This window comes from Bufo bufo, chromosome 5 (assembly GCF_905171765.1).
Source record: "Bufo bufo chromosome 5, aBufBuf1.1, whole genome shotgun sequence".
Classification (NCBI taxonomy): domain Eukaryota; kingdom Metazoa; phylum Chordata; class Amphibia; order Anura; family Bufonidae; genus Bufo; species Bufo bufo.
In genome coordinates this window covers 9,649,494-9,661,892 of record NC_053393.1, presented here as the reverse complement: position 1 = coordinate 9,661,892, position 12,399 = coordinate 9,649,494, and the positions used below count along the sequence as shown (strand labels likewise).

General features: G+C 45.1%; 1 protein-coding gene across 1 annotated transcript in view; it reads right to left on the bottom strand.

Annotated features, from left to right (window-relative positions):
- LOC121002843 (cytochrome P450 2C29-like) overlaps positions 1-12,399 on the bottom strand; it is a 242,550-nt gene that overhangs the window by 16,606 nt on the left and 213,545 nt on the right. The gene's annotated exons all lie outside the window — the stretch shown is intronic.

Sequence of the window (12,399 nt, the reverse complement as noted above, 5' to 3'; positions counted from 1 at the left end):
ACATCAGATGTCAACTACGTCGAGCTCACGAGATACGGTATGGTCACTGGTTACCATGGTGTGATGTTATGCCCTCCTGGAGGAGCGGTTAAGGTCAGTCTTGGTACAGTTTTTACAGACTTCTCCTGTCCACACGGGCACAGAGAGGCAACGAGCCTTTTCACTGCCCGAGTGAAACAGCTCTTCCTCAGCCTGGGAAATCTGCCACCAGCTTCTCGTTTGATATAAGCCTGTTCCGCTAATGGGATTATATAGGGTGAGAAACCAACCCGCGGTAGCTTATAACTAGGCCGAAACATGGACGTGGGGATTCGTGATCGAGATACAAGACAGCACAAGATTAAATTATATATTTAATCTACTTAAGAGCAAACTAAATAACACACTATACACAAAGAATATATACAGTGGTCTGAGGTTACAAATACAGGTGGTATGGTACAAACAGGGTAAAGCAGAATACAAATCAGTTACCATGTAGATGAATGTTCCTTTGGGTTATGATGGTGGAATAGTCCTTGGCTGCAGTCACGTGGGGGTAGTGATGTCAGCAGTTTCCAGATCTCTTCAAACACATGGCATGATATGACCCCCTTTCAGAGAAAGACACGCCCGCTGGCTGGCACAAGCCTTTTAAACTGTAGCCGGCCCCTCCTCTTCCCGCCTCTGGGAAGGGTCCCCCCCTCCCTGCTGACCCTGGCAGCTCAATGACCGACAAAACACTTTAGGGTTCATAGCTCCAGACCAGAAGGTCACAGGGAGATGGTTCTGGGACCAACAGACCCGCTTGGGTTCCGGCTACAAGTAGAGTCCAAGCATGGTACCGTTATTTAGTTTCTGTGGTGAGGTATGTATATCTCCCTTCCCTGGCATCCCACCACCAAACCATGACCACGGGCCTGTTTATCGTGGCCACAGGGACACAAATATGTATGTGATTTGTGCCTGTGATGGCCGGGCGATTCATAATTCCTTATAAATCGCCAGTTTCATGCTGTCTGCTAGATTTGACTGAACTGGGGAATAGACTAGACCTCATGCTGAGAGATTCTTCCTGACTGACTGGTTGAGGTGTGAATTCGTACGCATGTGGCCTCTTTGAAGCCAGAACCCCTGTGGAGTTCACTACCTCTGCTATCTGACAAGCAGAGGGTTGAAGTGAGAACTTATTTTGCATGTACACTGACAAAGGTAAATTAGATGAAAATCAGGGCTGCCAGTAAATAATGATCCATATTCCTCACACAAGTAGAGCCCCCCGACAGAGTGGAGAGGGTGTCAGCAGTAAGTTTGTGTTGATGTCACCGATTATTTTGCCCTTCCTCTGATCCATCAGGACAATAACCCCCAAAAAATGGATCCTGTATGTTGATATTCTGCCTTCAATCGGTCAGCATTTAGTCAGTAATCCAGCAGTATTGCTAATGCCAAAAGAAAACAGGAGTGGATCCAAAACAGAGATAACATGTGAATGGAATATTTGCATGTATTCTGTGTTTTGTACCCACTCCTGCTTTTGGCTACCAAATCATAAGCCAATTCTGAAGGGACCATACAGGCCTTACAGCTGCTACACAGACAGGATCCATTGTGCGTCTCATTTTTCCGTCCTTCTGACAGATCAGAAGAAGGGTCAAATAAATGATGATGTCAGCCAGGCCGAAAGGAAAAATAGTGGCCCAGTCATGAAGTGGGGAGGGTGGGAACAGCATGAGAAGTCCACAGAGTGGCCCTATGACAGAGTCTGGAGGTGGCGGCAGCATCAGGAGTAGGCCACAGAGTGGCACAATGACAGTGTGGAGGTGGCAGCAGCATCAGGAGACCACAGAGTGACCTGGTGACAGAGTGGGGAGTTGGCAGCAGCATCAGGAGACCACAGAGTGGCAAGGTGACATAGTGTGGAGGTGGTAGCAGCATCAGGAGACCACAGAGTGGCAAGGTGACATAGTATGGATATGACAGCAGAATCAGGAGACCACAAATTGGCAAGGTGACATAATGTGAAGGTGACAGCAGCATCAGGAGACCATAGAGTGGCAAGGTGACAGAGTGGAGAAGGCAGCAGCATCAGGAGACCACAGAGTGACCGGTGACAGAGTGGTGAGTTGGCAGCAGCATCCGGAGACCACAGAGTGGCAAGGTGATATAGTGAGGAGGTGGCAGCAGCATTAGGAGATCACAGAGTGACCTGGTGACAGAGTGGGGAGGTGGGTGTCAATACAAGTACCAGCTGAAGATGGTGGGTGAAAGAAGGAGTACTTGGCATCAGATGTGTGGAATCATCGGGTGGCAGCATCAGAATAGTAGCTGAAAGTGTTGGTGTGGCACCATGGATGATCTAGTCTGATGCATAGGGCATTGGTGGGTGGAAATCCTGGCTGATCCGTGCCTGATTTATCTGGACAAAGGTCAGTCTCTCCACATTTTGAGTGGACAGGCGAGTTCTTCCTGGGGTAACTATGGCCCCGCCGCACTAAACATGCCACACTACTGGCCGTGCAGGACAGCTTTTCCAGGGCAAACTCTGCTAGTTGTGCCACAAATCCAGTTTGACAGCCCAGTAGTCCAGCGGATCTTCAATGTGGGGTGGCAGTATACTGTCCAAGTATGCCACCACCTGCTGGTTCAGATCCTGCTCCAGGTCTAGCTTCTGCTGATGATGAGTAGTTTCTTCACTAGGCAGGTGAAGAACGCTGCTCATCAGCGACTCTAGACTCAAGTTGCTGCTGATGGAGCTGGAACTGCTGGTACCCCCCACCCCACCCTGCCCCAGCAGCTATGGCAGTGGAAAGTGAGAGCAGGGGGCCCCCCCAGTCAGACCTGCAAGAGGATGAATGATGGTGAAGATAGGCAGCAGCCAATTTACTTGTCACGACCATGTTTATGGTCATGACTCCTGGATCCGCATACAGTTGCCTGCGGTTTGGTTTTATTGTCAACCACATGGTGAGGGCTGCTTGTGGTTTCCTCACGTGTGGTTGCCGTTGGCAACATGATTGTATTTGGCAGTATAGCAGCCTGAGCTGTTGCTAGGCAGCTTGCTGTCAAGTGCATGCGGTTTCATCTGGCAACCTCTCTTTGTATGTGTGCACTTTCCCGTTTTGTTGCGCACAAGGTTTTGTATGTGCTCATAGTGACACTTTCCTTCACTTGTGGTTGCCCGTGGCAACGTGTGGTATTGTGCACGTGGTGGCAGTGTCTCGGCCTTCTGGCTGATCCCCAGGACATGGTTGCCATGCATGCCGTTGCCGGTGGTAACAGGTGGAGTGTGTGTTTGGTTGTACACTTCCCCTTTAAGTGGCAGTCTTCCCTTGCCTGGTGTAGGAAGGGTCAACTCCCTTCCTTGTGTGTGAACACTGGGTGTATCTGTGTGTGGGTGTGGCCACTTGGGGCTATTTAGCTCCGGCTGGATGCCAGACTCTGAGGGGTACTTCAGCCATGGTTAGCTGGAGTCATCCTCCAGGTTATATACCATCTGCCAGTGAGGGCCACCCTTGTGGTCATAAAAGTTATGTATGATGTTATGAAGATGTTTCTGTGTTCTCTTTGTTTATTGCAGCTATGGTTTCCTGGGTTCCTGTGTGGTGTGTTGTGTGTGCTGTGTCCGTTTGTGTTGTAGTGGACAGCAGCACTTGTACATGGGTTCCAGGCTGTGTGTCTGTGGCAGGTAGGTGTTGTACTTGTTTCATTTACCTGCCATTGCCATATGCTGTTTATGTTCCCCTTCCTTTGCAGTCTGGCCAGTGAGACTCTTGTTCGTCCGTGTCTTGGAGGAACAGGTCGTCTTACCCTGCACCTAGTCCAGGGCCACCCTGAGGGCTAGTAGGGATTATAGGTTACAGAGTATGAGCCCTCCCACCATCAGGGTCGGCTCATACGGCTAGGAGACAGGGTCAGAATTAGGGACGTATTAGGAGGTGACCTGCTCCCTGATTCCTGTCCTGGCCTAGCAGCGACCACCATCTTCTGTCATCGCACGGCTGAGGGTTTTCCCCATCCTCAGCCGTGACATTACTACATAGGATGTCTCTATAGTAGTTCAGTTTGTCCTCCCTCTTAGCGGGAGTACAAAAGGCCCCCATTTTGGACCAGTAGTGAGGGTCCAACAAGGTGGAGAGCCAGAAATCATCCCTCTGCCGAATGGTGACAATTCGGCTGTCACTACTCAAGCAAGTGAGCATGCATCGGGCCATTTGTGAAAGTGACTCGAAGGGACTCCCTGCCTCCTTCTGCACTGCATACTGCCACGGTGTGTCTGGGTCCTCGTCTTCCTCATCGCCTTGTAGTTCCTCTGGCTGCTCCTGCTCCTCCTCTCCTGTCACCTGTGTGTAAAAACCACCCATTTTGCTACACTTTGCTTGTGCTCCAATGTCCTCCTCCTCCTCCAGTTCAGCCCTCACAGGGCTCATGTGGCTGTAAGATCTAGGTGCCACGTCTCCAGTCCCCTGACCAGCCATATTTATCAGCATCTGTTCTAGGACATGAAGCAGTGGAATGACATTGTTCATCCCGTAGTCCTAGCAATTGACAAATAACGTGGCCTCCTCAAAGCACCTGAGAAAATGGCAGGTGTCACGCATGAGCTGCCACTGGCTGACATCGAAGTTACACAGGGGAGTACTCCAGTCCGCTTGCATCATCAAGAAATCGTTTATTGCCTTTCTCTGTTCGTATAGTCGGTCCAACATATGAAGGGTGGAATTCCAAAGGGTGGAAACGTTGCATATCAGCCTATGTTGGGGGATGCCGTTCTGCCACTGCAGCTCAAGGAGGGTGTGCTTTGGAGCGTACGAGTGGATGAAGTACATGCAAAGTTTCCTGTCCATTTTTAGGATGTCTTGCAGATGGGTGGAAGACTTCAGATACCGCTTGACAACCAAATTGAATACGTGTGCCATGCAGAGCGCATGGCTCAGCCCTCCTTGACCCAGCACAGACACCATTTTCTTCCCGTTATCGGTCACCATGGTTCCAATTATTAGTTGTCGAGGAGAAAGCCAGGATTCGATTTCTTGATGAAGGACATGGAGCAGTTCCTCCCCTTGTGACTCCGTTCGCCCAGGCAAACGAGGTGCAAAACAGCGTGACACCGCCATTCCCTGCACTTGTGGTATGCTGGAGGGGCATTGTGAATTGTTCCTGCTGTGGAGGCTGAGGACACAGTGGAGGATGAGGAGGCAGAGGCTGACATTGTAGCAGGACAAACGGCGTGAGAACATGGAGGCGGAAGTGGGGTCACCTGGCCAAGTTGCTGGTGTGGCTGGGCAGGAAACTTTTTTACCCAGTGGGCCGTATAGGACATATATTGTCCTTGACCGTAATTACAGCTCCACACATTGGAACTGCTGTGCACCTAGGGAAACACAGACAGGCTCATGGACTGGCCCATCTTCTGTTCTTCATGTGTGTACAGTGCTGGTACTGCCTTTTTGGCAAATAAATGACGGCTTGGGACTCTCCATCTCGGCTCGGCACAAGCCATCAGTTCTCTGAAAAATGCAGAGTCTACCACATGGAAAGGGAGGGACTGCAGCACCAGCAACTAAGACAGGAGCACATTCAGCTTCTGCACCATTGGATGAGTGCACGCATACTGTTGTCTCTTGGCAATCGCTTCAGTAATCGATTGCTGATGGAATGATGATGAGGAGTAGGAGAAGGAGGAGCAGGAGCATCAGGACCAGCAGATGATGGGAAGGACAGACAGATTCCTTCGGCTGAGGTGGTGGAGCATTGACTGCCTGAAACCGGGTGCGTGCCACTCCGTGATGCAGAGGTTGCTCCGGCAGGTTGGACCACCACATTGGAGCCACTTTATGATGATGCTGCATATGTTGACTCAGGGCCTTGGTGCCAACATTGGCACCCTGGCAACGCTTCAGCTTCTGTCCACAGATTCTACATATGACCATGTTCACATCATCCGGCGGCTAAACAAAAAACTGGCACACCGCCCAGTAGGTGATTTAAACCCTAACACTACGCACTGACTGACTGCTACCGCTGCTGCTTCCGTGAACCCGTGCACCACTCCTTTCCGGGCAGGTAGGCTCCTGTGAAGCAGGTGGTCTACCCCGGCCATGTTTGGCTACCGACCTCCCACTGCTGTTACCCTGCTGACTCCTGGCAATGCTAGCAACTTTCTGGCTCCGCTGCTGGCTCGTGGGCAAGCTGCCACCCTTTTATCCCGATGATGATAAAGCCCCTAATTCACCCGTCTCCCAAGTGCGATCAGCTATATCATCATCATCGAGTACTGTCTGCAAGTCCCTGATGTCCTCTTCAACGGTCTCTGGGTCAGGAGCCTCACCGCTCACAACACCAGCTCCCACGCCACTCTCCTCATCACTACTTGCCCGCTTAGCGGAGGAAGCAGCGGATGTTTCCGCCACATCTTGGCTGGCCAGTAGCTGCTGACTGTCCTCTAGTAGTTCGTCTTCGCTGTTTAGTGGGGCTGAGCCCACAGCATATCATACTTCTCTGGCTGAGGGAACAGATATGGACAGAGGCAGGTTGAGGACAGGTGCCATGCCAACTAAGGGTTGTGTCTGACGAACCCACCGACTCTTGGCTGGGGGTGTCTGATGTCACTTGGAACGAAGTGGATGACCGAGTTAACCATTCAAGAACCACTGGGTTGCTGGTCAAGACACAACCGCTTGATGACACCGGGAGCTCAGGCGTCTCGATGCAACTCCTGCTGCCACGACCCCTTACTCTGCTGTAGTGATGAGCGGCAGGGGTCATATTCGAATTTGCGATATTTCGTGAATATTTTGTAGAATATTCGTCGAATATTCGCAAATTCGAAAATTCACGATTTTTTTTTACTCGAAAAATCGGAAAGGTAATGATTGTGTAATATGCGAATTTTCGGATTAAAATTTTTTATTGACAATTTTTCAACTATAGCACTATATTAGCTAAATTGCTCTATATTCGATTTTTTTAGAATATTCTCTATATTGCTATAACTTCGTTTTTTCGAATATTCGTAATATTCTAAAACAAGAATATATAGCAATATAGCGAATATTTAAAAAAAACGAATATAGAGCAAAATTCGCAAACACTACTACTCCTAAAGTCAAGTATATTGCAGCCTTCTTATTGGCCCACAAGATAGAAGCAGGGAGGGATCATGTGTACTGATTAAAAAATATATAAATAATAATCGAAAAAAATAAATCGAAAAAAAAATCGAATATTCAAAATTACGAATATATATAACTATATTCGAAATATTTGCGAAATTCAAATATTTGTGATCAACACTACTCTGCTGCAACCTGTGACTGCGCCAGAAGCATTTAGCCCTTTGGCACTCCCCTGTGCAGGGTCTGGCACTTCTCTGTCTGACATACTGTTAGATCAAATAAATAAAAACGAAATTAAAACACCCTAAAAAAGTCTGTAATTTTCTCACTTCACCACACAACGGCTAAGCCCTTTTTTCCCCACTAATACAAGCCAAAAAGGGCTGTAATTTTCTCACTTTGCCACACAACGGCAAATACTTTTTTTGTGCCACTAATACATGCAAAAAAGGGCTTTAAAACATATAACTGCACCGCTGAATGGCAAATATATTTTTCTTTTGCCACTAATATACGACAAAATTGGCTTTAGAACATATAACTGCACCTCTGAACGGCAAATAAAAAAATATTTTTGTGCCACTAATACACCCCAAAAATGGCTGTAATTTTCGCACTTCACCACACAACGGATAATAAGCCCTTTTTCCCCACTAATACAAGCTAAAAAATGCCTTAGAACATATAACTGCACCGCTGAATGGCAAATAGGCCTTTATTTTTTAACCCTGTTAATGCCTGTATCACACAGCACTTGCACCCCAATAACAAGAATGATTTGCTGAAATTACAGAGCTGTATAATGGCAATTTGGATCCCCAGTCAGTGCAGCAAGGTGTAATAGGATTGTTCCTGTTACCCAGGCTGTAACCTCCCCTACTGAACCCTGTTCAACATAAATGCTGTGGAATGATGCCTCCCTATCCTTTCCCTTCACCTTAAATAATCTTTCCATGAACTTGTAAGTTTTAGCACAAAGTCTTTCCTATCACTGTCCCTAGCGCCTGCTGATGTCTCTCCCTGCACTAAGTGCACTGGAAAATGGCAGAATCAAATATGGCTGAGGCTATTTATAGGGCTATGACATCACAGGGCTGGCTGGCTGCTGATTGGCTGCATGCATGGCATTATGGGTGATCCCGAATTCCCAGAGTTCCTTGCTCCATGTCCTCACACGTGCAGCAGCCATTTTAGGGAAAAATGTGATTCGTTACCATGAAGCGTGAGGAAATTCGGATTCGTAGCCAATCGAATTTTTCCTGAAATTTGGATCGAATTTCACTTTGTCAGCTTCTATTTGCTCATCTCTATTTCTTGCATGTATAATTGGTAAAAAAAAAAAAACAGGTGGGGGCACAGAGCTTGTTTCTGGGCCATGCCAACTAAGTGTGGTGACTGAGGAACCCACCAATTCCTGGCTGTGGGTGTGTGATGTGAGTTAAGGTGATGTTGAAGACCAAGTCAACCATTCCAGAACAGCGGGATTGATCATCAAATCACGACCGCTGGATTACACTGACAGCTCTGGGCTGTTGCTGTGGCGGCTGCTACCACCCCCCTTCTTCTGTTGCTACTTCGGCCGGCTTTAGCAACATATTTGCCACTGCCCGTTCCTTTGGAGGGCCCTGGCAACTGTCTGTTGAACATACTGTACAGTAACACTAACTGTATTTGTAAAATAAGTTACTTAATGTCAATGAGTACACCCCAATAAGGCTGAGATCCCATCACCGTTTAGCTTTCTGTTCTTCTGATCTGTCAGAAGAAGAGAGAAGAAAAAAACAGGATCCTTTAAAAAACGGATCCTGTTGCATCAGTTGTCATCCGTTTGAGCCATTTCCGTCTGAGAATCGTTTTCTAAACTGGAAAAAATATGAATCTCAGATGGAAATGGCTCAAACGGATGACAACTGATGCAACAGGATACCTTTTTTTTTTTACTGGATCCTGTAAAAAAACTGACCCTATGCATAAGGCTCATGCACACGACCGTATGCCCTCCGAGACATATGGTCCGTGAATGTGCCATGTGTCCCGGAGCGGCATACATCGTGCGCACGGGAGCGCACAGCATCATAGGTAACTATGATGCTGTGCGCATCGGGCCGCACACGGGACTATTGTCCCGCACTCATATGATATTATTATATGATATAACAAGGTGGACACCCCAATAACAGTAGAACTAGACAGCTTATTCACCCCAATTCACGAATCAAGGCGTAATAGAATTGCTTATCTATTAACCTTTTAAGTACCAGGCCCATTTTTGGTTTTGCATTTTCGTTTTTTCCTCCCCACGCTCCAATAGCGATAACTTTTTTATTTTTTCATTCATATAGCCATATGAGGGCTTATTTTTTGCGTGACAAGATGCATTTTTTTTAAGGGCACCATTTAATTTATCATTTCTGTTATTGGAAAACAGGAAAAAAATCTTTGTGGGGTTAAATAATAAAAAACAAAACACACTTCTACCAAGGTTTTTTGTGTTTTGACATCACAGCATTCACGGTACGCTAAAAATAACATGACTTTCTTATTCTGCAGCTCAATACAAATCCAGCGATACCAAACTTGTGTAGGTTTTTATTTTTTTACTACTTTAAAAAAATAAAAACCTTTGAAAAAATCTAACTTTTCTTTGCATCGCCATTTTCTGACAGCCATAACTTTTTTATATTTTGTTTTACAGAGATGTATGAGGGCTTGTTTTTGGCATAATAAACTAGTTTTTATTGGTACCATTTTTGCATTACATACGTACGACTTTTTGATCACCGTTATTAAATTTTTTCGGGGGAGAAAGGTGATAAAAAAATTGCGAATTGTGTGTTTTTCATTTTTTATGTTCCAGCGTTTACTGGACAGGATTAAAAAAATATATATTTTAATAGTTTAGACATTTTTAAACATAGCGATACCTAATATGTTTATTTTTTTATTGTATATATGTTTTTATATGTAAAATTGGTAAAGGGGGTGATTTAGAATTTAATGTTAATATTATTTTAATTTTTTTTTTTTTTTACTTTTCTTTTTTTTAACTATTAGCCCCCTCTCCTATTCACCCTAATAGAGATCTATTAGGGTGAATAGGATTTTTACACTCTCCATTCTAAGCAAAGCCTCGTGCATAGCTCAGTATGGAGAAAGCCAGTATGGGAGCTGCATCCCTCTTCCTTCACTCACAGGTGCCATGATCAGCGTTGATCGCGGCACCTGAGGGGTTAAATTGATGGGGTAATGAGATCTCCGCTCCCTGTCAGTGAGGCTGGGTGCGGGCTGTATGATACGGCCCACTCCATACATCCCCTGCACCACTGTGACGTACCGGTACATCACGGTGGCTTAACCCCTTAAGGACACAGCCTCTTTACACCTAGGACCAGGCCATTTTTTGAAAATCTGACCAGAGTCCCTTTAAGTGCTGATAACTTTAAAACGGTTTGACTTAACCAGGCCGTTCTGAGATTGTTTTTTCGTCACATATTGTACTTCATGACACTGGTAAAATGGAGTCAAAAAAATAATTTTTTTTGCACCAAAAATTTAACAAAAATTTGAAAAAAATTAGCAAATTTCAAAGTTTCAGTTTCTCTACTTCTGTAATACATAGTAATACCCCCAAAAATTGTGATGACTTTACATTCCCCATATGTCTACTTCATGTTTGAATTGTTTTGGGAATGATATTTTATTTTTTGGGGATGTTATAAGGCTTAGAAGTTTAGAAGCAAATCTTGAAATTTTTCCGAAATTTACAAAAACTCAATTTCTAGGGACCAGTTCAGGTCTCAAGTGACTTTGCGAGGCTTACATTATAGAAACCACCCAAAAATGACCCCATCTAAGAAACTACACCCCTCAAGGTATTCAAAACTGATTTTGCATACGTTGTTAACCTTTTAGGTGTTGCACAAGAGTTATTGGCAAATAGGGAGGAAATTTGAGAATTTAATTTTTTTGTCTAATTTTTCATTTTAACCCATTTTTTCCACTAACAAACCAAGAGTTAACAGCCAAACAAGACTGTATCTTTATTGCCCTGACTCTGCCGTTTACAGAAACACCCAATATGTGGCCGTAAACTACTGTACGGCCACACAGCGGGGCGTAGAGTGAAAGGTGCGCCGTTTGGTTTTTGGAAGGCTGATTTTTATGGACTGGTTTATTTACACCATGTCCCATTTGAAGCCCCCTGATGCACCCCTAGAGGAGAAATTCCCTAAAAGTGACCCCATCTAAGAAACTACACCCCTCAAGGTATTCAAAACTGATTTTACATACGTCGTTAACCCTTTAGGTGTTGCACAAGAGTTATTGGCAAATGGCGATGAAATTTGAGAATTTCATTTTTTTGCCTAATTTTCCATTTTAACCCATTTTTTCCACTAACAAAGCAAGGGTTAACAGCCAAACAAGACTGTATCTTTATTGCCCTGACTCTTCTGTTTACAGAAACACCCCATATGTGGCCGTAAACTACTGTACGGGCACACAGCGGGGCGTAGAGTGAAAGGTGCGCCGTTTGGTTTTTGGAGGGCTGATTTTGCTGGACTGTTTTTTTGGCACCATGTCCCATTTGAAGCCCCCCTGATGCACCCCTAGATTATAAACTCCATAAAAGTGACCCCATCTAAGAAACTACACCCCTCAAGGTATTCAAAACTGATTTTACAAACTTTGTTAACCCTTTAGGTGTTGCACAAGATTTAATGGAAAATAGAGATACAATTTCAAAATTTCACTTTTTTGGCAGATTTTCCATTTTAATATTTTTTTTCCAGTTACAAAGCAAGGGTTAACAGCCAAACAAAACTCATTATTTATGGCCCTAATTCTGTAGTTTACAGAAACACCCCATATGTGGTCGTAAACTGCTGTACGGGCACACGGCAGGGCGCAGAAGGAAAGGAACACCATATGGTTTTTGGAAGGCATATTTTGCTGGACTGGTTTTTTTGACACCATTTCCCATTTGAAGCCCCCCTGATGCACCCCTAGAGTAGAAACTCCAAAAAAGTGACCACATTTTAGAAACTACGGGATAGGGTGGCAGTTTGTTGGTACTAGTTTCGGGTACATATGATTTTTGGTTGCTCTATATTACACTTTTTGTGCGGCAAGGTAACAAGAAATAGCTTTTTTGGCACCGTTTTTTTTTTTGTTATTTATAACATTCATCTGACAGGTTAGATCATGTGGTAATTTTATAGAGCAGGTTGTCACGGACGCGGAGATACCTAATATGTATACAATTTTTTTTATTTATGTAAGTTTTACACAATGATTTCATTTT